Source organism: Andrena cerasifolii, chromosome 10 (assembly GCF_050908995.1).
Source record: "Andrena cerasifolii isolate SP2316 chromosome 10, iyAndCera1_principal, whole genome shotgun sequence".
Lineage (NCBI taxonomy): Eukaryota > Metazoa > Arthropoda > Insecta > Hymenoptera > Andrenidae > Andrena > Andrena cerasifolii.
The window spans coordinates 7309393-7334773 of NC_135127.1; the positions used below are offsets into that span (position 1 = coordinate 7309393).

The 25381-nt window shown below is 42.1% G+C and overlaps 1 protein-coding gene across 11 annotated transcripts in view; it reads right to left on the reverse strand.

Annotated features, from left to right (window-relative positions):
• Nucleotides 1-25381, reverse strand: part of Mub (poly(rC)-binding protein mub) — a 231255-nt gene that overhangs the window by 150211 nt on the left and 55663 nt on the right. Inside the window, exon 1 of one of the 11 annotated variants that reach the window (XM_076821235.1) lies at nucleotides 2102-2385. The exons of the other annotated variants lie outside the window; for them this stretch is intronic. The gene's annotated coding sequence lies outside the window, so the exon portion shown is untranslated. Of the gene's footprint in view, nucleotides 1-2101; nucleotides 2386-25381 lie in introns of those variants that run through there. 11 annotated transcript variants of the gene reach the window in all.

The following is a 25381-nucleotide window of genomic DNA, read 5'->3' on the forward strand; positions in this document are numbered from 1 at the left end:
ACATATACGGCTACCATTACACAGACTGAGTATCCTAATATCGGCGCCTGAATTTGCGATTAAGTCAATGATAATATGCCTACGAATGTATACAGTGAGTTGTGTAATATTTGGGACCTGCAAATGAATACACTGGATCGCCTAGTATTGGAACCTGAAATTTGCAATAAATTGCAAGAAAATATGCTTATAAATGAATATACCGAGTCACTTAACATCAGTAACTAAAATATTGCTTGTTCTGAGAGATGGAAGAGATTGTTTAAATAAATTTATATAGAAGTATAGACCGTGCTAAAAATTCTTTCATTTATAATCAGGAAGTTAACAAAGAAGTCTCATAAGAGAAACGATGGTAATTATGAAGTTGATGTTTAAATTTTCGATTTCAGGGAGCTGTTGCTCCGAAACGACAGATGAGTAGCATAAAAAAATAAAGGAATAATGAAAAAATATAGTAAAGATCGCTTCCATCTTCAGTCTTTGATTATAGTTTATTTTCTAAATGCAGGATGTCCACAAATTCAAAGCTGACCGAATGAGAAACCAATTTTGTAAGTTTTGTATTTTGTAAAAGGTCAAGTTTGATTTAACTGTTATGAATGAAGTGTGTTGGTTCGTTTGTTTAAATGTGGTTTAAAATTTGTTTAAATAGAGAAGGTATAAGGGATTTAATGACCTATGATGAAGCAACCTTCAACCTATCTTAATTGAGAACGTTCGCCTTGGAATCGTAACTGATTGTGTTTTGAATATATTCTACTATCTATTTCTGTAGCAAGAAAATAGTAGAAAGTATATTTATCATTGCAGGATAAACATACGATTGAAATAAAGTTATCATTTAAAATAATCATAAACTTTGTGCATGCATGCAAGCATAATGTACAAAAGCAGTAGAATAATTTACGGTCATATAATATTTACAAAAATAAACAATAGATACCCAGTTAATTAATATTCATAAAGCAGCGTATTTTTCATTTGAATGATACAAGTGATTTACATCTGTTTACTTATTAAACGTTGTGCATAAGTAAAAGTTAATGTTTATGTATTTGTTGCATTACCGTGAAATTAGATAATCGCAAGAGAAAAGTGAAAATGCAAAGGATTTTTCGTAACTGCAGGTGATCGGACTTGTTTGACTATAATATTTAATACATGTGTACTTTATTGGTGTGAATAATAATTATACCATAAAGATATAATCATACAATAAAAGAAAATAAAATTCTAATGAAATAAATTATAATAACTAATTGAAAATTTATTTTAATGCGTAATAAGACATCATTCCGTCATCTGAGTTACTAATAACGCACGGACCAGTTCACTAATTAATTTTAATGAATATTTATACTAGAGTAGTCCCTTGCATTGACAAAAATACTTGCACATCGCCCATTTCCCTTTTTTATCAATTTAATCTTAAAAGTTGTTGTACAGAATAATGCAAAGTAAACAGAAGATTCCCTATTAACCACAATCAACAAATTGTTTCCCAACATGCAGATATGTATATCAATATCAAATATTACTCCAATATGATCACTCACGTGAAATTCCTTATTAAATAAATTCCCTTGCTGTACAAACGCTTATGCCTCGCACAATAAACATAAATTCAAATTTCCACATTATCAAGTATCAAGTACCAAATAAATTTACCAGAACCCGCTATTCCATCATTTGTACCTGAACAAACTCCTCTGCAAACGAAAGCACGTGAGCCACGATCGCGTTTACATCTTGAAACCAAAAAAATCGGATCCAGAAACCTAACCACTCATTCTCCACGTCGGAGCACAGTGACAGGGTGTTTAAATCAATTCCGAGATAAATCTCCTGGCAAGATGCGCCGAGCCCGATAAACACTCGTTTAAAGCGCGCGAGGTCGCGGACTCCGTAACGAAAACAAACTAACGGGACGCGCCAAGTAAAGATTCGTTGCACCGTAGTCACGTGACTGCGGTCGAAATCAATGGCACCTGCTGTACGCGTTCGACGGTCGGGTCACCGCGAAACGTCACCGGATCCGGTGAGTAATTCCGCCGAGCGGCGTGCAGGGTCGGCGAAACTTAAAGGTAATTAAACTTGCCAGTGATGATTAATCCAGCGTGTCGAAAGGCAGAACGTCCAAGAGTACCACTACGGCGACGACGAGGACGGCCACGGCGACAGTGACGGCGGCGGTGAAACACTGGTTGATCGACTTTTCACTCGACAACGTGGCAATCGAATAAGTTAGCCAGGTTGTGGTGTCGGTGGATGGGTCGATTGGGTTAGGTCGGTCGGTCGGTCGGTGGTAAAAGAGAAGAGAGAAAGAGAGAGAGAGAGAGAAAGAACAGGTATAGGTTCTGGACCTGGATGATGGTACGTGGTGTAGCAGGGCCGGGGGCTGACGCGACACTGTCCGCGGGCGCGTATACGCGCGTGCTTCCTGCGCATCCCCCCACGCGCATCCGGCATCGTCATGTGCGCCGACCGATATAGCCAATCCCGGAAGCGGAATAAAGCCCGAGGGGGGAAAACTACCCGGCGGAGGGTGGGCTCCACCGGCGCGGGATTTGAAACACGATAGGATAACTTTCATGTGCTGGGGCGACAGGGAAAAAAGGGAGAGAGACGTTTCGAAACAGTGAAACTGGATACGCGCTCGATTTCCTTCGAGCGTTTCCCTCGATTTCGCGTTCAGTCATACGAATTCAGTTCGGCAAAGGGAATCAGAATGGCGAATTATCGAGGCTCTCAGAGGAGTTGAAAAAAGCACAGGATCGTTTAGGGTAATAATGTAATGAGCAAAGTGATCTTGAAAATACATTTAACGAGGAGAAGGAAACATGAGAAATGTGAGCTGTATATTATTTTCCTGTTAGAGCAGAATACTCTTTTCTCCTGTATCGTCGAAAAGGTCAGAAATATAAAAACTTCTGGTAGATGGCTCGTTCTTTATATACAGGATTAAGAAATTGCAGAAAACTGTAGGCAGTTACAAAGTGTATGAAGCTAGAGTTCTAAAAGGCACAGAATCAGAGCTGGAAGGGACTACTGGGCGCAGAGAATTAGGTCAGAGCAACGGAGAGTGGAAAGTAAATTTAAGAAGTTAGGATTTCAAGATTTAAGGAGCTAAAGTTCCAAGATTTTCAGAGTGTAATGCGAAAACTTCCGCAAACAGAGCGCGAATAAACGAAACTCATATTCAGTGTATGTAACTTTAGATAGTTGGTATGCACTTAGCTTCGCTACATCTAATTAGAAAATACCAAGCTGACACAATTTTCAACAAATTTCTTCCATCAAGTTTTAATACATACCCCAAAGTAATATGACGCGAATCAAAGTTTTTAATATCTACCGTTTAAAATTTAAGGAGAACCTTCAAGTGCAAATTAATTTTCTCAATGCGGACTAGAAAATATTTGCACGAACCCTATTAGAATTTCAAAATGTCCGTCTCCGTGGGTTCCTATTTTCAGTGGTTCTGCCTGTATCTCTCAAAAAGATATTCTACAGTTCCATGCACGTTGCAGCATATTTTCATATTTCCGAGTCACCTGTTTCAATCACACTTCGCGATAAGATAAAGCGACCTACATGCACGCGAATGTTGCGTAGCAAGAGTTAGGTTCCTCGAAAAGGGTGATCGGTTTCATTTCTCGCTCCGAGGCGAAAATTCTCGCCACGGCGTTAATGCCAGTCGATGGACGCACCCTGAAGGCCGGGAAGGAAACATTATGGCACCACTGAACTTTGCCCAGTGGGCTCTCGATTAAGATCAACAGAGGTGGTTGCTCGCAACAGGTGAGGTCTGGGGACGCTTTGCGGGGTCCATGATCTCCCTTTCGATATACAGAGCTCGCTTTTCCAAGATAAAACTCCACTCTGAAGGAAAACAACGTCCCCGATACTGTGTACACGCGTTATTTGTTTGAGGCGAAACTTCTTGAAATTTCCGAGCAATGGAGCACGTATGATATCTACCAACGTCCTTTGAAGCTTTCCATTCAACGAAACAACGAGCTCCCCGTTTCATGGACCACTATACGTGGACGTTTTTAAATCTAAAACAATCAGGTTTGGGAAATAAAAGAGCAGGATGTATCCAGGTGTTTCTTCAACAAGACGTGCTATTTTCTTGGATGTACTAGAAAATATATATGAAAGTCCTCTGAGTTATAAGAGAAATATCCTGATCTCTAGAGACGAAGAAGCAGTCTTGACGGATTATTCTACCGGGACACCGCGGAATAAAGAGCGTAAGGATATTGGTTGGCTACGAAGTTTCACGTTGACCGAAACGGAGGTACTATGTGAATTTTGTATCCATCTCGAGGTCTCAAACCGTGTTGGCTGACTTAAAATATATCGCGTGTCCTTCTGAGATGTGTATCTCACAAAAGATGTATGAAAGTAAAGAATGATATACGAACAGTTAAGTGGGAAGCGATTCTGAATGCAATTAACTTTCAAACACTGGAAATTTAACAGAAATGTGTTTGTGTAGTTAATATTCTTAATAGCATTTATAGATTTTGTACTCTTTGCACGGGAGTGTTGACTGTTCAGAAAATGAGAATTAGCAGGTCACCAGGAGGCCTTACTTACAGCAGACTAAGTGACTAAGCATCGAAGAAGTAGCAAAATCCCTAAAGGTAAAAGATTGGAAGAAAGGTCCCCATGAACAGTTTACTTTTTTATCTTAACCCTTTTCATTCCAAAATTTTCTGGATAATGAATGTTGTTGTACTCGCCTGCTGGTACTTATTCCAATACAACGGGACAGCTTGAACAATCTTACCACACATCTGTGAATGTAGAAGACATATCTGATCTTGAAATAAATTTTAAAAGAGACTAACGGAACATTGCAAACATTTCCATTCGTGCCCTAATACACGAAAGAACAGAATTAGAATTGGAAGCTTGAGCGATGGAAAACAGAAGCGATCGTAGGAAAGTAAAAGCGCCTGATCGTCAGCTGGCGCAAAAATAAGACACGAAATCGTGGGAGGATCGTGCGACGGGGAACGTGGTTCTTGGGCAACAGGTGAGAGAACCACCACCCTAGAAAAGCACGTAACTTTTCGCGAGGTCGACTTTCGGCAGACCTGAATATCGATGCCCTCTATTCGTACGTAATATCGTTCTCGCAGCCGCGGAAAGTTTTTCGTCGCGTCCTCTAAGCGCGACTTTGCTAGCAACTTTCGCAGCTCGAAACGTGCACGGAAGAGCAAAACACGTATAGCAGTGTTGATAAAACAAATACGATGCTCGTGAATATGGCGAAGTCATGATGTATCAAGGGGTCTTCTATGACGGCTGAAAAGAACTGAATTTTTCGGGTCTGGCATGCAGAAGAATATTGTTCTCTCCACGATATTGTTCTCTTCCGCTCTGAATGGATATTTTTACTTACAACATTTTTTTTTAAATTCTAAAAAGGTAATGGAATAAAGCTACAAACGTAGAAAATGATACGTGCAATAGGTACCTACTTGTTTCTTTCTGTAATTCCCTAAAAATTTCTTTTTTTTTTCAGCCGTCACACTAGGAAAACCCCTTAGGAATATAATTAATTAGGTACAACACTTCGAGGTCATACAAAATCATAAAGAATTCTTACTGCTTACGTTAAATAATAAATAATAATTTACGTGGGAATGTAAGAAAAGCCCCCCAATAATTTCGAAAAATTCATGACATATTATACCATATCTTCTCCTCTTGATGAAGTCCCTTCTTTGACACCCACTGCTTTGAAACCTCCCTTGGAGACAAGAAGATCTCCACAAATCCACCCCCGCAGAACTCGATCCAGGTTCGTCCAACGCGCGAGGCCGGCTGGAAATACCTACAAATTGGCCCGCCACAGGAGGCGAGGGGACGATCCCCGTTGCGCAAGGGCGAAGATAGCCTCGATGGCTTAGAAACGAAGCCCCCCAATGGGAACATGTGACTAGAGGCGGAGTGTTACGATGATAGTCCAGCTACGCGATGTATTCGTCGACACGATGGATATGGGGCATCGGGCAGCACGTGACATACGTGCACACGTGTAGCCGGAGGCAGAGGCAGGCGCTCGTACACGTGTATTCGCAGCGAGACGGCCGACATTAAAGAGCCTCTCGCAATATCGGAGGAAGCACGGGGATAGAGACCGACCGGGCAGGACCTGGAGGATACGGAGAGTGTAATGTAAACTAATTAGCAGGGAGTCTACGGCAATTAAGGCCGCTGGAGTGCCTCGCGCTGCCACTCTGCCAACAGGGCGTACCAGACACCAACAGCATTGTCGGCCCTGCCAGTACTACGCTGAGATACAAAGACGGAAAATCATTGCCGGTTCGATCGTCATACGATTTTATGGGACCATTTTATAAAAAAAGACTTTTATGCAAAACGGTGTTGCAAAAGGAATGTGGTTTCAATGGTTTTTCGTTTACGGAACGGGGTGTCTGAAAGTTTCGGATGGAATGTTGGTGAGGAGGGAATTATAGAATTTTGTTATTGTGGCATGAAGTTTAAGAGGAAGCGTGTAATACAAGCTGCATGAAAGTTGCGTGAAATATTCTGCCTGCGGTATTAGGTTTTAAGTGCAGATTTAATTCGCTGTTTCAGTGAAATGAGGGCATAACGATTCCTTTTTGGTAAACCATTTAGAAAAAGTAGAGCTTAAGGGGTTACATACGTTCTCGGCGCCTAATAATTGATCACCTTTGGGATTTTTTTCCTAGGGCGGTGTGAAATAAATTGAAAATTTTATAACTGTCTCTTGTTCTTGGGACCGTTATTCATATAAGAAAATTTATTTGACACACTTTTGTCATATATCGCCGTTCGTTTTCTGCGGTTGCAGCAACCTCTGCACCAAGCATGGAGCCTCCTTATCAGCACGATAATTTCGACAATTTACAACCTTTTTTAATGAACTTTGCGTTCATCTATGCAGAATGGCATTCTCTAATTATAAAATTTTCAATTTATTTCACACCTCTCGAGAAAAAAAATCCCAAAAGTGATAAATTATTAGGCGCCGAGAACGTATGTAACCCCTTAATAGCTCATTGTACCAATTTTAAAGGACTTAACTTCTAAAATCCTGCAGCAATTGCAAGCAACCCATCAAACAAGTACCACATACCCAAGTATCATGTCACCTATCCAATAACACAACACTCTTTCCACCAGCAGGGACAATTTTATCCGCCACGGAGCTGCCCGATTGCCATTACACGCCTACCGCCGATAATTACAATGGTAACTGCATCGACAGGTCGAAACGTCCCCAACACTTACACAGTCACCGGCCCCCCCTCGGTCCCTCGTTTGAACCCGCCGGCTGATCTCAATCTCCGCTCATAACCCCAAATCGACCTGTCGTATACCTTCGGTAACACCCTTCGCGCGCGCCCCTCGGCACGGAAGGGTTGGAACTGACTTGGTCCATTACTTTCGACCCTCTGTTCAGGCCCCCTGCCACGTCGTTTACCTCCTTAGAAGCCCTTTACCGTCGTCTGTCCATAAGCATCGATAGGCAACCCGCACGACCCGTTCCATCCTGGCGTGTAACATATGATCAATGGCCGTGCGCGTGCCTTATATCGGCACGGGTCCCCAGGGACAGCCCGTACGTCGTGTTATCGACGTACAAAGCGGCCTCGGGAGCAATCGGACCAACGGCACGGGTCACAGTTCGCCCTGAGCTCCCCGCCACAGGCCAGGGGCCACGATACGATAATAGGAAAACACTAAATCGGGAAATTACGTTCGTCGCGCGACGTCTGCCACACCTGGCCTGATCGATCCTGCAACGCAATTATGCCGAATGGGGTGCGAAACCGAACCCTAACACCTGCACGCCTGGCCCCCCGGGCCGAAAATCAACGGCGCTCGCGATCCCGTTCACGCACTCACGAATCGAACGGCCCCACTGCCATTCTAGGGGAGATTGATTAGGTTTTATACGAGGTGGCTCGCGAGAAACGTTTGGAAGTTTATGGTGAACGTTTTGAAGCGAGGTGAGGGGCGTAGACCTCGGGAAGAGCTTCGTAAAATCCTGTCTCTGAGGTGGTAAACTTGCTTAATTCGTGCCTGCGCCTAAATCGTACCCCCGCTGTTTCTTTTAACCTAAGCCAGTCACAATCGCGTCTATCGGTAGAAACTGTATAGAAATCGTATTTTTTCCATATTAAAAATAAATCGATTTTATGAATAGCAGTTAATTATTGTTTGTTCTTCGACTTTATAAAACTGTTTATTCTATTAATAAAGACCTGATTACCAGTAATTTTGTTTCATTTTCCCTGTTTTTTTTCATGCAATAAGCATTTCTTCTAAGGGGCACGATTTAGGCAAGTTTACCCAAGTTCTGAGGTACAACGACAGTCGTACCTACCACACTTGGAACAGATTTAAATACAAGAATTGGCGGTAGGTTTAGATAAAGTAGAACACGTTTAAGACTCCCAACAGGTACATTAAATTAACATACAATTTGCATAAATACCTTGCGTGCGCGAGAAATGTACTATCAGCCGCGTGATCAATGATAAGTCTCACGAAATTCCTTAATACCTACCTATCTTGCAGGCTAATTATATATAAAGTGATAGCAGACACCGGTATTCTTATCTCTACCCGCGCAGAAAATTCGAAATCGCACGAAAGCCTGAAAATATCTACGGTACAGTAAAAGAATTCCTCAAAATCACTCCGAGCCCCTACAAGTCTATGTATTAGCAATCAGAGAGTCCCAGGCTCGCCAGCATTGGTATTAAAACGTTGCGTTAAAGGCGCGATGGGGTTTAATCAGTGGGAAGCTCTGAATTCGATTAGGCCACAGGAAGGTTGGCAAGTTCGATCGGAGAAGTGGCGTGATTGCAGGATTAATCAACGGCCGCGAGGCAAGGATAGCGCAATCGAGGGGATCGATAGCGGCCGTGCGTCGGGACCAGCGATATTTTATTCATAATTCGAGATACGATCCGGGGGCGCAAGGGTAGCCTGACGTTATTTATATATCGCATCCCGCAGGAGGACACCGTCAGCTACGTCTGGCCCGCGTCCTCGTTGCACCGTGCCGAGCCGAAATGGATTTCCGCGGCTGGAAACTCGTCGACATTTCCCGAGGACGTGAATACGTACGCCCCCAGGAGGGGAATTTTTCCCCGAACGCGATCCTCGCGATTCCAAGCCATCCGTTTTCTATTTAACTGAACGCGCGCGAGCTGCGCCACGTCAACGGCGTGACGGAGGCATTTGCGTCAGTGGATGCCGAGCGATGGATATAGCCGATCGAAGAGGGAATGATGTGATGGAGACGTTGGTAACAATCGTTGAGAGGATATCGATAGCTTGTTAGGTTGGCTTGAAGGGTAACTTGGGGTGAAGTGTGCAAAATTGGGGATATTTATTGCGTCGTCCCCAAAACCTACGCCCTATGAAATAAACTTCATAGCTACAGGCTTGACAAAGTAAGCTGGTGTCCAACTTATTTTAAACAAGATATCGGGCAGTGTATGCCTAGTCAACAACCGCGCAAAAGTACTTTCCCAATTTTGTACTGTGTAATATTAAATGAGGTGAAAGTGAATACGTATACGCTAAATATTCGAGTGATGCTGGGTGTTTCGGCTTCATGAGATGAGTTTGGGAAAATGTTTCAATGGTACGATGGTTTGTATATGTGGTGTTAAGTAAAATGTGGTAGAAATGATGGAGAGGTAATTTCTCGTGGGGATAGGAGTAGAAAGTACAATGAAATTTATTCAATATGAAGGTACAGTGGCGGGCGAAAGAAAGTTTACACCCTTTAAAATCGCACAATTTTTTTAGAATTGGCCCAAACGACTTGAATTTTTTTCTTTGCTTTTTTTTTGCTAATTGTAACGCTATAGTATAGAATTTGATTGCTGGCACTTACAGTGTTTTCTGCAAGTACTTTTCAGTTGTTTATCTTACTTTACCAACACGTGTAGCAGCTATACTGGAACACCATTCGTAAGAATAACCGAAGACAGAAATTCGTGTAGGAGTTATCGTGTCAATTCAATCCCCTTAAATGGGACAGCTAACGAAGTGTCACAGCGATGAACCATACCCAAACCTGTAGTCCTCTAATTAATATCCAACAGCAGTGAATGGGGAGTAGTGAAACAACTTTAAAAGCCTTCCAAGGTGAACAGAAATTTCCACGAGTTTCCACGAAGAGAAGCTTCAGAAGGCTCTTCTGAAGACGATCAAGCCTAGAACCCGGCAACCGGGAACTTCTTGGAAGCGCAATATACCTTAAAAACATCCCGCGCCGATTGATGCTCCTGCGATGGGAATAAATGTTCCTCGGCTAGCAAATAAAGAGCGTCGGGGTTGGTTGGCCCGCGGCCCGCGCGGGGGAGAATCGTAAACTTAAAAGCATCGATCGATGCCATGCGCTTCCAGCCACTTGGAGGACTTCTCGTCTGGGCGGCTTTAACCTCGCGGTTAATAAGGACTTCATTAAGTTAGCGTGATCCAAGACGAGGAGGAGAACTCGGGCGAGACGAGTGAGATTGCACAGATTTCGCAGATTATATCGCGAAATTGGCTAACCGGCCGGCGCGGGTAATCGTGGGTAAATTTGTGGAAAACTTGACATTACAAATTGGAAATAAGAAGAAACGACATTACCCCCGACGAACGGGAGGCCTTCCTAAAAATTAATCCACGGTTATGAGAGCCCAGATTAACGATTTCAATCTACTCTCACGGCCTGGGTCAATGGAATACTAAACTTCTACGGGAATGATAATTGTATAATTGCGTGGGAAATTGATGATTAAACGATCCTGGTTTGAATTGGGCGATTGCGAAAGCGTGTGCTCGTTTCAGTGCTCGATTGCATTGTGTTGCAGTGCGGTATTGGCAATGCAACATTCTCAGTTTTTATATGAAAGTAAAGTTGGTCAAGTGTCGCTGGAGTGTGGAATCGAATAATAAAGAACATGGTTGTAGTGGTATAGTTTAATAATAGAAAATGGATCGAGAGAGCGTTCCACTGAAATGCCTCTGCGCAATATGAGTTTTGGAAGATTCAAGGGTTTTCACTGTTGGTATGAAAATGAAAATTTCTTTTTGAAGAGGCTGTGAAGCGATGGTTCATAAAATTCGAACGAAACAAATTAATGTTTATGGCAAAATCGAGGATCTGATTTAAAATTCATAGATCCAACGATATTGCAAAGGCAATCATTAACAATGAAGACAATAATTGAACTACCCCAGTTAAGAATTTTGATAACTTGAACAAGAATCAATAGATTCTTAATAAAAATCGTAGCAAGTCTTTGCAATCACCAGTTAATTGTATGCTCCGAACCCCCTCGCTTCCACTTCCTTAGTCATTTCATCGTCTCCACCTACCATTTTACGTAATTCCGTCATTTCCCAACTCTGTGGGGGGCGAAATACGAAGAATCACGGACTTTCAATTCTACTTTTCTGCATTATCTCTGCGGAGACCTTCGATCTTCGATCGAACCATTATTAACGCCCTGATTACACCCCGCCAGATTAAATGGATTTTTGTTTGTCCCTCGGTTCGTTCAACACTTTGCGTTCCATCTACCGCCTTCGCGGATTTTTACTGGCTACTCTGCTTTTTGCGCTGATACGATTTAGTATTAAAGCACAAATATTTATCTTTAGTAAGTAGAAACGCAAAAAATCTAAATTTCGCGTATGCAATTATTTATGGACTTGGATAAACCAAAGAATATTTTTTAAATTATAAATGACAGAATATTTAGTGATAATTAAATAATAGCTCCTGAATATTAGAAGAAAGTTACATATGAATGATTTTAATAAACTTTTCTCGGATTAAAATGACAATTAAGTATTCCCAAGAACTGATTTCAACATATCAAGAACTAAAGGACATGAAATTATAATTTTTAATTTTTAATTTAAATTTTAATTTTTGCTTAAGAAATTAAAATATTAAAACATTATCGTAGATCGAAATTTTGGGTGCACAGTATTGATAAGTAGAAAAACAGAATACCTATTTATTGTTGGACCTGAGGATCACGATAAATAACAACAGTGACAGTCCTTTCCAGAATTTTCGGAGTATCGTCTCGGACACACACTCCGAAGTCCAAATCTAGATACATTCTGTGTAAACAAATTAGCTGTGGTGACGAACAATTTAATTCACTTTACTAAACTGCGACGGCGTCACTGCAACTCTCGCTCCATCTAATTAACTTAACATCAGAATGCAGTTACGCTCGAACAACGCACACACGAAATAACAAGTCCCCTAAAAATTATGTAAGCTGCTTAGGATTAGTTCGATTTTTAATGCCCCCTCAGACATTTGAAATTCAACATCGTTAACGCCTTACTAAATAATTGTAGTATAAACATACAACAAATGAATCATAAAATAAAGTAAACATTAACCGAAGCGTTTCATTTTTCTTTCACCTATTTTTGGATTACAGATGTTGGGAATAAAATGAGAGGAAAATGGTATTTCCACGCTTCCTTGCACTTGTTGGAGAATCGCGTTGCAACGACTTTAAATTTTCACGAGAAGGTAAAGACAAAGTGGCGACACGGCTTAAAATTGGCAGCTATATATTCTTTGCAGCAAGTTTTTCCATTACGCGCCTATCTCAGTGCGTCCTGAAAGGGAAACGGAACTTGAGGAAACTAAAGCAAGAGCGCACATCTCGTGTTTTTCCTGTGATAAGCTTCGTTCTTTAACAACGAACTTCGTAACAAGAATATACAGGGTAAGAAGCTTTTTAACCTCGCATAATGCGCGCTTAACTATTTCCATACTTTTCACCCTTACTTTTGCATTTTTGCCACGTCGAGTGAGCGGCTCGTAAATAACAATTGCTAATTTACGGCGCAGAAGACGATTCGATTTTCAATAAATCAACGTTGATTACGCTTCTAGGTGAAGCAAAAAGTGATGCGCCTAACTGGGCTGGTCGATAGATGATAGCATTAAACAAAGGTCAGGGGTCACTTCATTTTCGAAGGAAGAGCTTGCTCGATAAGAGATAATAATACTTAACGTTAAGTGCATGCTTGAATAACTAATAATCGATTTCTCAGGCCATGATAGTCCACCTCTACTAGGAGTTACCATATAAACCATCCGATTTGCTTACAATTTTCAAAGTAAAATTGATAATAAGTAAGTATATATACATTAAAAATAAAAGTGTAAGAAAATTGACAAAATCACACAAAAATTGAACGCCACTAAAATTCTCGAGTATAAACAATCACATTTTACTGGTGAAATGCATGAATGGAAGATAGCGAAGGGTAACTATTATGTTCACTAAAAAATAGTGCATTCTATAAGTAGTAAGAACGACTAAATGCAAGTAGGTGAACTAAATATAGGTATCCTTGAATAAAGACAAATTCCCCACCCAAAAAGCCCCACAAACCGGATCAAACGATCCACAAATCCCATTTCCCAAAAACCTAATTAGGGGAGACCGGGGAGAAATTCTGCCCCGGAAGCAAACTTGTTACACGCCCAAGAATTCGAAAATTCGAGAATTCCTTATTCCCCCCAGAAATTTTCTGCTCGCCGACTGAGAAGCGCCACTATTTACCGGATGACCCGACATTAACCCCATTCCGAAATCAGAGCCAGCGCAGCCAGACCAGCTGCCCCGAAATTAACAAAGCCCTTCCACCCCCCTACCCCCTATTCCAACACGAATTATCCAGCGGTAATTCAGTAACCCCCGGGCTGATCCGTTGTTTTTCGACGCGCGCCGTCGGCTGGAAAGAAAAACGTAAATAATTTTCGCGTGGACGAGTCGCGCCTGCAGTCGGTAGACGCCGAGAAGAAAAGAGAGCGGGCCGTCTGCTCCCAAAGGGTGGCCCCGGTATGCACGCTCCCCTCACACCCTGCCACACGACAGCCGCTGGAACAGGGGGGAGGGGGAGGTGGGAGCGAGGGTGGGCCAAAGAAGAACTCGCAGGGGTGGCAAAGAAGAGGCTGGAACAGAAGGAAGGGGGAGAAAGAGGCAGGAAGAGGACGGAAGGGGCCCCGTTGAAAGAAAAAGGGGGTTGGAAAGAGGGAGTCGGAGAACTAGAGGAGTGTCACAATAGCCTGCAGATTGGAGAGGCAGACGTACAGTCCCTGACCTGGCCGTATACAGTCCCGTTTCGAGGGGCTACGCACGCCCAGCCATCGTGTAAAATAATGCTCGTTGCATGGCCCCTCCGCCCCCGCAGATCTGGCCCGACCGATCCTGCCCGACCAAACCGCGATATTACTACTTGTACAAATACAAATATATGCCGAACCACCCTCCCCCTAGGGCCGCGGAGCGCTGCTAGAATGACCCGTCGCGGTTCTCAACCTTCGACGATTTTCCATCCCCCCGCCCCCCCTTTCGGGGTACAGATCGGTGCAGCAGCCGCGCGGAGCACCTTCTGTTTGCGTTTCAGATTGAAATTTAAGCGTGAACGTGTAATTCCGTGGACGCGGACAGTTTGGCCGGTGTACGACGGTTTATTGCGAGCGAATAGGCTTGATAAAGGGGGGCAGGCTCGATCGGTGACAGGGATGATGTGGTTGTTTAAGATTGGGACATCGTTCTTCTGCTGTGATTCATAAGGGGTGTTATGGGGTAATGTCTAGGGGAGGTATTATGTTTTGTGGTGTACTTACTGTTAGCGGGTTCAGTTCCTTCTAAGTAGAAGATACAGGTTGTGTGGAGTTCTACTTTTTGTGAATGGGTTTTTAATGTCAATGTTTGTAGCACATTACTTGACGAGTCAGTGTGAGAGTTAGAATGAAGAGGTCGTGTGAGGATTATAGAGGAAAATTGCCGGGAAAGGATGGGAGGTATTTTTCTTTAGACTTAAGTAGAAAGGTAGGCGATCAGACGTATATCGATAGGTCACGTTGTGGACGTGATTGACGTTACACTTTAAACTGAGTTATAAATACCAAACACTGTTAGTAACTAGAGCAGTCTAATACTGAACGTACCTTTCCTAAATTTCATTCTTCCTGTCTAGAAGGATCTATTCCATCTTCCATATATTCTATCTAGAAGGTATTTAAATTTCTAAAATTGATTCTGTCCATCTGGAACGATCTATTGTATCTTCTATCTACATTAGAGCGTCAATTATCCGAACTGCTTGGGACCGAGGTAATAATCGGATAATCGAACAATTCGGAGAATAAAGCATGCATGAACTTTACACAGTTTATAACTATAGGAATTACACCTAAAATTACTTATTAAATACAGGAATACTACTGTATTAATTTATATTACGCAAAAGTCAATCGATCCATCGGTATCGCTACACTGGTTCGAAAAAGTGGTGGGGATAGCGATGACTAGCAGCACTGGTTCGGATAATCGACGGTTCGGGTAATAATTGACGCTCTACTGTATTCTGTCTAGAGCGGATCTAAATGTCATTCTTTCCTTCCACATATCATAAAAATGTTGTGACACGTTGCAAATAGTTTCCTCTTCTACGGATCATTTGATACCTACGTCGCCTTATTAGTAGAAAGTTATGCATCAATTCAAAAATTGGAATCTGACAAATGAATTAATGCAACTCACGAAATTTTACATTTTAGGAAAGGCCAGTCCCCAAAGGTGAGAAGCTTTTGTTTAGCTACGAGGAATGCCGGTGACAAGTGAAGTTATTGTGAGAAAACTATTCTGATGGAGCTTGTTCCCCAGAGGTGAGCACCACTTAATCTGTGCCTACTCTCGCCACGCCGCGAACAGAAATGGCAGAATTTTGGCATATCAATCGGGGAAAAGTTTTTGCCCGTTTGTCTACCATCGCGTCACGTGCGCGGCAATTGCTCCATCGCGTCACGTGATAAACGACGGAGAAATTTCCATGCTGACGACCGTACATCGATGGGGTCCCATTTGTCACGGAGACCTCATCTTTTTTCAACAACACTAGTTTTCCATCTAACTGCCCTGTTCGCGTTTGCCTCGGCAACATAAATTGCGCGCTGTAAAGCCAAAAGGTCATTTAATAAAAGATGATCGATCAACGTCATATCCTGCGCGAAAGATTCGAAATAGAACACATCTTTTTTTTCAAAGCGTACTTCACCATGTAATAATAAAAGAATGTGTTTTTCAATAAATTTCCTTGTTTTCAGCAAGCCACAGTTTTAAGTTTTGTATTTTACTTATTCAATGCTAGTAAAAGATTAATAAATATGCTAACTAATCTGCTATATAAATTTTTATACGTTGTCCTGTATTGGATAGAGTGTTCCAAATCAGACAGCATCTACTTTTATCAGAGACACACATCACTCTAAAACATGAGCCACGAATCTTTCCAAGACAAGTCACCAGAATTACTTCGAATATTACTGAGAACTCAAAAATTTCAAAAGTTTCGTTAAATTTTCAAAGTTTCACGAGTCTCTTTTTTCTCACGCCATATGAACAAAAAATACTCTCAACACACGCAGACATACGCAATCTAGGAAACCAGAAGAGACTCATCAGGACTTGAAAAATTGTTTAGGGGAGGCCGGGGCTAAAAGTTCCGATTTCGATAAACCATAAAAATGACTGGAAAATAATGTAGTTATTCTCTTCACTATGGACTAATTTCTTGTTAAATTTATTATATCTTCTGATTTTAAGCTTGTGTTTAATATATTGTAATAGGTTTCCCATAGAAAGTAATTTATTTGTGGCTGATCGAAGCGGAACTTCTTACCCCTATATGGGGCAAGTTGTTATCGCATTGGGGTAAGTTGTTACTATGATATAAGAATTGCCTTTTAATGAAATATTTCATTTTCTAATGAAATAAAGCAGAATTTTATTAATAATGGTTATTTATGAAGGTTCGGACCAACAAAAATGTAATATCTTTAAAAGAAAACCAAAAGCAACAGTTTTTATTTATCTTTACGCATAACTTCGATCGAAGTCGTGTCCCTTTCCGCCTTTCATTCATATGTTCGCATCTTAAAGCACAGCGGAAACAATTTATACATTTGCGGTAGGTCTGTGACGATAGCACCCCCAAATTCGAATTTTTGGAAAAACTCAATGGCATTCGTTTGTCCATCGTTTGCCCATAAAAAATTTTTTTTTGCCCACCCTCCAAAAAAAAGTTATGAACAAAATAAAAAATTTGTCTTCATCACCCATCATGAATGCATTTCAATTTTTTAATAGAAGGATACGAATGTACCCGACTTGGTCACGTTTGCCCACTCTCAGATTTCATTTGACCCCCCCCCCCTGAATTTAAATAAAAAATAAAAACCGCGAAAACATGGGTATAGATGAAGCGATCGCGTTAAAGTTCGATTATTCTCGAAAATATTATCAAAATCTTTCTTTCAACGGTGCAGTTCGTTAGTTTAGATGTAGAAGAGATTTGCCCATGCATTAATTTCGTATGCCCACCCTCAGAATCGAATTATTAATGAAGATAGCCAAGAAGTGCGGTACCCGTTAAAGCGATCGCGTTAAAGTTCGATTTTTCTGGAAAATATTATCAAAATCGTTCTTTCAACGATGCATATCGTTTGCCCAGATGTAGAAGAGATTTGCCCATGCATTAATTTCGTATGCCCACCCTCCAGAATCGAATTATTAATAAAGATAGCCAAGAAGTGCGGTACCCGTTGAACCGAATACCTTTCCGTTCGTTTTTTCCCGAATGAATTATCAAAATCAATTGTACTTACCGTAAAGGTTGAAGGTGTTTGGTGACATGTTGTCCAAAAAATGTTGCACACACTTCTTTCTCACTTTATTGGAACGACACTTAAATTTGTATCGCTCATCGAACACTTCACACTTTTCACACATCTGCAGCATGTGCAGAATAACACCAGAGTGGTTTTCTAGTCATTTTTCACTAATTACCGCAATGATATCGCACAACGGAAAATAATATAATCTCACAGTTACTTCACGAACCGTAAATGAATGCACGGTCTCGCAAGAGTTGCGTTCGAAGACCGACTGACTTTCGTGCGTCGTTGGAAGGAATTCGAGGGTATCGCAGACATCTGTTTACGTTTCGGCACGTTCGATGACGACACGCAGTGTTGATACCCTAAAGGGTAGCAGCGCCGAGTGCCACTGCCGAAACGTAAACAGATGTCTGCGATAGTCTCGAATTCTTTCCAACGACGCACTTCTTGGCTATCTTTATTAATAATTCGATTCTGGAGGGTGGGCATACGAAATTAATGCATGGGCAAATCTCTTTTACATCTAAACTAATGAACTGCATCGTTGAAAGAACGATTTCGATAATATTTTCCAGAAAAATCGAACTTTAACGCGATCGCTTCAACGGGTATCGCACTTCTTGGCTATCTTTATTAATAATTCGATTCTGGAGGGTGGGCATACGAAATTAATGCATGGGCAAATCTCTTTTACATCTAAACTAATGAACTGCATCGTTGAAAGAACGATTTCGATAATATTTTCCAGAAAAATCGAACTTTAACGCGATCGCTTCAACGGGTACCGCACTTCTTGGCTATCTTTATTAATAATTCGATTCTGGAGGGTGGGCATACGAAATTAATGCATGGGCAAATCTCTTCTACATCTAAACTAACGGACTGCATCGTTGAAAGACCGATTTTGATAATATTTTCTAGAAAAATCGAACTTTAACGCGATCGCTTCACCTGTACCCTTCTTTTCGAGGTTTTTATTTTTTATTTAAATTCTGGAGGGTGGGCAAATGAAATCTGAGAGTGGGCAAACGTGGCCAGGTCGGGTATATTCGTATCCGTCTTTTAAAAAATTGAAATGCATTCATGATGGGTGATGAAGACAAATTTTTTATTTTGTTCATAACTTTTTTTGGAGGGTGGGCAAAAAAAAATTTTTTATGGGCAAACGTGGGCAAACGAAGGACAATGATTTCCCACCGACAAATCATTAAAATGTTTTCATGGGGGTGCTGATGCAAATTTTTTTTTGCCATAATTTTTTTTTGAAGGGTGGGCAAACGAAATTTTTTTATGAGCAAACATGGGCATACGATGAACAAACGAATGCCGTTGAGTTTTTTTAAAAAATCGAATTTGGGGGTGCTATCTTCACAGACCTATTTGCGGCGGGGCAAGTTTTTACAGTACAACGTGCCCCAAGTCACGGTAACAACTAGCCCCTACCGACAAATGTAGCAATTTCAAAGACTATTCTGCTTATACATGTATTCAAACGATAAACACTATTACACCATGTTCTTAAATGTCATTTGATCCATAAGAACGATTCAATCTATAATATCGACGTTAAATAATTGAAATAGACCAAAAAGTAATGATAGACAAATTTTTACTTATCTGGTACGCGACTAATAGGTCCTTGCTTACAACCACACAATTCGCTGTCGCGGACGCTATTAAAGTGGGCGACAGAGTGGCGTGATCAACTCACACGGAAAAAATAATTTAAAGTACAACGCTCTTTTTATTTTGAAGATAGAGCCGTCGGAACAACTTACCCTCGGAACTTTTAGCCCCGGTCTCCCCTACTTTTAAATAATATAAAAAAAAGAATCACCCTAGTTCCAAAGAAAGAGTTACTAAACATCCCACTAGGGATGCATTCTCGATGCAACATGCGACACGTACAAGCCCCAAAGCGCACCTAAATTAAAGAAGAGCCCAGACAATTACAAATCCATAATTAGCACCACAATAATCGACTTTATATAAATCGTGACCAAATGCAAAATACAAGAAGAGGGCCCTCGCCTGTTTCTTGATCTGAGAAGTCTCGTTACGGATTCTTTGGCGCGATCGCAATCCACCACCGTCGGCTGGCCCCTCCCCGCTCCCTCTAATTTCTGGCTTCCGGTTTCGGGCGAACTTTCAGAACAAAAAGTTGCATTTCCTCTCAGTCGGATGCTTCGAACAGGAAGAAGTTCGTCTCGAGGTCGGTTTGGATGCCGTAGCTCTGGGGCGTAATATTGATCATAGCGTGGGCGGCTTTTGGAGGAGGGAGAACGGGGGTGTCTGCACGACCTCTCCTCGCCCTCTTCCTCCTGCTGCTTCTCTACCTCCATCCCTCTCTTGAGGGGTAAAGTCGGCGGGGGTGGAGGAGGCGGAAGAGGGACTAGCTGAAGCGTTACAACGGGCCCACTCGTTGCATACGCTCGTCAATTCCACCGGGTGGTCGTTAAATGTCGGTGGAAAAATTGCGATTTTTATGTAATCAATATTCGTGGAACGGACACGAAAAGTTGTGGAAAATTTGGATGCTTTTATTGGCGACTTAGCCTCCCTTTTGGATGGGAGGAAGTGTTGTTTATATTGTTTGAATTTGATTCAATAGTAGCAACGATTCGTGGTAGATGAGTGTTATTAAATGATACTGGAAAAGGTGGAGTAAAGAAATCTTTACTTGAAGCATATAATTATGAGAATTTTTCAAATACCGTTAATGTGCACGAAATTTAAGAGGCAACAGACTACAAGCGATAAGACCAGTATGGTATAAACCAATAATAGTGGAGCGAATGAAGGTGGAAGGTATTTTGCAACACAATGCTTCGTCATAATTAGAACGAGATTATGTTCGATATTGCATAACGCGATTTGGAGGATTACGAAAACGGTTAAGGGAATTTGCACCATAATGGATTATAATATTATAGTAGCAGGTAACTGAATTCACTAGCTCCTAGCCTGCAAGCTTTTATTACTTTGGTAAGAAATATTGCACTGCATGCTGTTTAATATTACGTCCAAAGTAAGGTTGAACAATGAACAATTATCACGAGTCACTGCATTTCCATTCAATAGATTATAACATTAAAAAAAAGTATGTAAATAAATCCAACTTCGTTTGCCCAGAAAGCAAATAGAAGTGCATTTATTTATGGAGCTATAAAATTTTCGCAAGTTGCAATAAATGCTTCGTAAATACGAATCATTTTATTTCTACAGATTTGAGCCCTGTTATCTGTGAATTTAGAGTTCTGGAAAATTGCTGTTCTTAATTACAGGCGTAGGCGGAAATGGAATTACACGTTGAGCTACACAATTGACATGTACAGTAATTTCGGATCCCTGCAATTGTATTATCAAATGTAAATCCGAGCAATTTCTTTTCATGAAAGTTTGAAACTGTTTGCAGTTACGCATCCATGTAAACGCAGTCAATAAACAGCAGTTGGTGGCTGGGAACGTATTGCGAACAGGAACAGGAGTTTCAGACGCAAATAATGCCATGTGTGAAATGAATATAAACGCTAAGCACAGTTACACGTGTCGTTCCCAGAAAATTCAGTTACGCAAAATTATTGTTATTCCAAAGCTCACTTTATCGACTGGTACTGCCACACACGCCCGTATTTTAAACGTTTTTAACGAGTTTTAAAAACAGAACAATTGAGAATGAAAATTACTCTGGCACCAATGCCTTTTCTTTGTATCTAAAGCTACAATCTGATATGATTTTTCTACGAAATAAGCGCTTGCTCTTAAAAAGCTTAACGCAAACTTGTGAAAAGAAGTTCCGAAAGCTTTTCCACCAGTTCAGCCAATTTTTCATATCAAAGCCCATAGTTCGCTAAATCCAATTCAATTCTTCCTCCCACAAAAATGTATTTTTATAAATTCCCCGGAGACTTTTTCCTGCTAAATCTGCATAACCCAGTACACATCAAATTCCACCACCCGCATGCACGTGAAACAGCCCCGCGACTGCTATCGACGACTCAAAGAGCAACCCTCCAGCCACGCTACACATTTTACCGAAATCTTCAACAAAGCATCAGCCGAATGAAAAATGCATTCAAAACCCTACGAAGACAAAGAAAGCCACCCCACCACCTTGAAACATTTCTCCAAAACGAGGGCAGCCGCCGAAAAGCATCCCTTGAACGAGACCGAAGGCCCCCGAAGCATCATCGAGCGTAGGGATCGAACGATTCGTCTGCAGACTCGCGGAAAGTCCGTGGGTGAAGCTGCACGGGGGCCTCGCCGTTCCTGCCCCCTGCCCTTCGGTGGAGGTTCAGCACGCTGAGAACCGCTGAGTCTCTTTCGGGATCGAAATGACAGTCTGGCCTGAGAGGCGCGAGCTTCGAAAGCTCTCCTCGGTGGGGGGTGGAGTTTCTGTGCCCGAGCGGAACGATATGGGATATAACGTGGATGTGTATACACGCGTGTACACCAGACCCACCCCCCGCGCGTCTGCACGCGTGTGCCGCGAGGGTGCGCGGCGCGTGCAACGCGCGCGTATTGAGAAGAGTAATCGCGCGGCGGTGTGAGTGCGAGCACGAGGCAAAAAACTCTTTTGCGAGAGGCGAGAGGGAGAGAAAGGGAGAAAGAGTGAGATAGGGGGAGGGAAGGGCGAGAGGGAGTGGGGCCACTACAATACAGCTTTGCAGGTGGAGGCCATAGAAAAGCCTGTCTGGCTTAAAGGGTCAGGCCTCGGACGAATTCGCGATGTATCGTCCTATCGGCGAGGAAAGAGACGGCGAAAGGGGGTGGTTAGCATGCATCAGTGGTAATATCTCGGTGATTAATAACCTGGCTCTTGATTTCGAGGAAATGGCGAGGATGGACCCCGGGGGGCGTGATCTGTGGCGTTGCTTTTTAGGTGCTTCCGTTAATTGTTATTCGTTAGAGTCGCAATGGCGATCAAGTTTGAAGGACGTAATATGCATCGTTGGTGGAGGAGGGTGGTTACTTTTCTAGCATCGGTTTTTGGGGGTTTTTCTTTCGGTGCTTGATTGCGTCGTTGAGTGATGAATGTTCCGATAATCGAGGGGAGAAGCGCGATCGAGTGCGGTGGATTGTTTAATTGTCAGGTGGGATGCATTGGCTGTTAGACTTATGATGATATGATACATTTGCAGGTAGAATGCACCGTGCATCGATCATCTTCTGGAATTCATCGTAATTCGGAAATGAAGCCTGTCTGAAAATGCAGTCATTCAGATTCATCCCCCTTAATGCATTCACGCGGAATTAAACATTCTATATTTCTAAATATAGAAATTCATATCAATAGAAATACACTTTCTTATGACTATTAACCCTTAGTATCATGATTTTTCTATCAAACCCAGACCTAACCCAACTACACCTTGATTAATTAAATGATTCAAAAACACCCCCTCGATGGGAGAGACGCCTCACTGTATAAAAAGCTCCATACACAACATCCCCAGGAAGAAAACTTCTCCCCCGAACAATCGAGTCTACGAACGCAAAACGTGAGCACTTTTATAACCCGAAGGGAAACGGTCGATAACGAAATATGTAGGTACAGTCGGGGGCTGCACGTTTTATTGCTTCCTGGGCGCATATATCGGTATACCCCCGCGTGTATCGATGATTCGATAGGAAGGACTTTTGCGCGGGAAAATCGCAGTGTAATCGTATCAGCCCGACGACGCGCGTTTAATTGGCTATTCAGTTTCCGGTGTTGACGGGCCCCTCGACCAGTGGAAACGTAATTATTATTTCTCACGGCTCGGAAGTAAACCGATTAGCTAGTCCGTCGCGTGGCACGCACGCAGGACGGCCGGAAAAAAAATGGATTTTTCTGGCAGCCCCGCCGAAGAAAATAAAGTTCTCGCGGCATCGTCGATAACGGGGGATGCATGCGGCATGATTAAAATTTCTTTTCTCCAACCCCTTTCCTCCCTCTGGCCGTGGTGCACGCGGAACACACTGTTTGAAGTTTAATTACAGCCTCGGCGCGCCTTCCAGTACCGACGGTTTTAAAACAGAGAGGGAATGAGACAGAGAGAGGGTGGAAAAAATCGGAATGCCATGACGGCTACATTGTGCTTCCATTCGCAATCTGATAATCGGCTAGATTTCCATTTAAGGAGCGAACAGAGCTGCTGCGAGCATTTAATGGTAACGTCATGGAAAAAAAAACTGGCCACTGATGCTTCCTTAGTTTAATAAATCCTCCCATGAAAAGCTTTCGTTACGAATAGAAACGAGGAAGTGGAAGGTACGGAATGGGGGCGTACGCCGGAGCTGCTTTCTTTTTATCGATAAATTTTATCGCTGCTTTTTCCTCTGCGAAATAAATTTGAATGTATTTTTGTTTGCGAAGCTGCTCTGCTCCCGTTTCTTTTTTACAGGCTTTTACGGAGCTTATCGATTACAATGTGGCGATAAACAAGGAGGAAATTGGATTCTTTGTTGACTCTGAGCTGTTGGCAATGGGAGAATTCAATTCGAAATGCCGTTTATAGGTACGATAATTTAACACTGTTCGGGAGGATATTAAAAGGGTACGGATTAATGTACACCATAATTATCGTGCTGTGCCGTAAATACTAATATGGATTAACTTCTGTCTTGTCAAACACTTTCGGCATTTGTAAACAAACGGTTCAATAAAAAGGGGTATTCTACACGAAACATGTTCCTAAGAATTAAGAAATACAACTTAAATAAAATACAAAAGAAACTACAATATAAAGAAAATACAAAAAAAAATACAATTTAAAGAAATTACAAAAGAAAACACCAAAATACAATTTAATGAAAACACAAGAGAAAATAGGTACAATTTAAAGAGAATACAAAATAGAATCAAAATTCTACTTTGTAGAATTCAAAGAAAATACAAAAGAAAATAGATACAATTTAAAGAAAATACGAAAGAAAATAGATAGAATTGAAAGAAAATGCGAAAGAAAATAGGTACAATTTAAAGAAAATGCAAAAATCTAAAAATCAATCGTGTTAAAATGCCCAATGCAACCCTCGAAGCAGATGCCAACGGGATCGAAGTGGAATCACAGCGTTTTGGTCAGCCACCGCAGTGTCACGCAAAGGCTTCGAAAAACGAGAGCATACACGGCCCCCGCGAATCTGCATGTTTCCACGAAAATAACGAAGAAAAAGTCGGGTGAAATAGTCAAGTTGGGGGCCAGGAAGGCGGAGGGGGGCGTACGATGCTCCCCACGATGGCGGGAACGGAAGTGGATGCTCGGTACCGCGCGGACAAAAGGGGCGCGCAGCAGTACCCGTGGTTCAGACTTCTCCAATTACCGAGCCTGCCACCTATCCCTCTCCCGTACGTGTGGCGTAGGTGTTTCATTAATTTTAATTAAATATTTTTAATTCTCACTCGGCGAGAGAGGCACGAGCGGGACAGGGAGCGGATGGGAAAGAGGCGGCGGAGACGGAGGGCGAGAAGGGGGTGGAGGTCGGACGCGTGTAAAGTCCGAGGAAATGGGTAGCGCGCGCGTAGTTATGCGTGACGAATGTAATCGTGTTGTTTACGTCGCCGGGGAGCGCGCCGTCGCGGAATTACGGCGAATTTCCCGCGACTCTGGCGAAATAAAACGCGAGCTTAGCATAGCCGGACGGGAA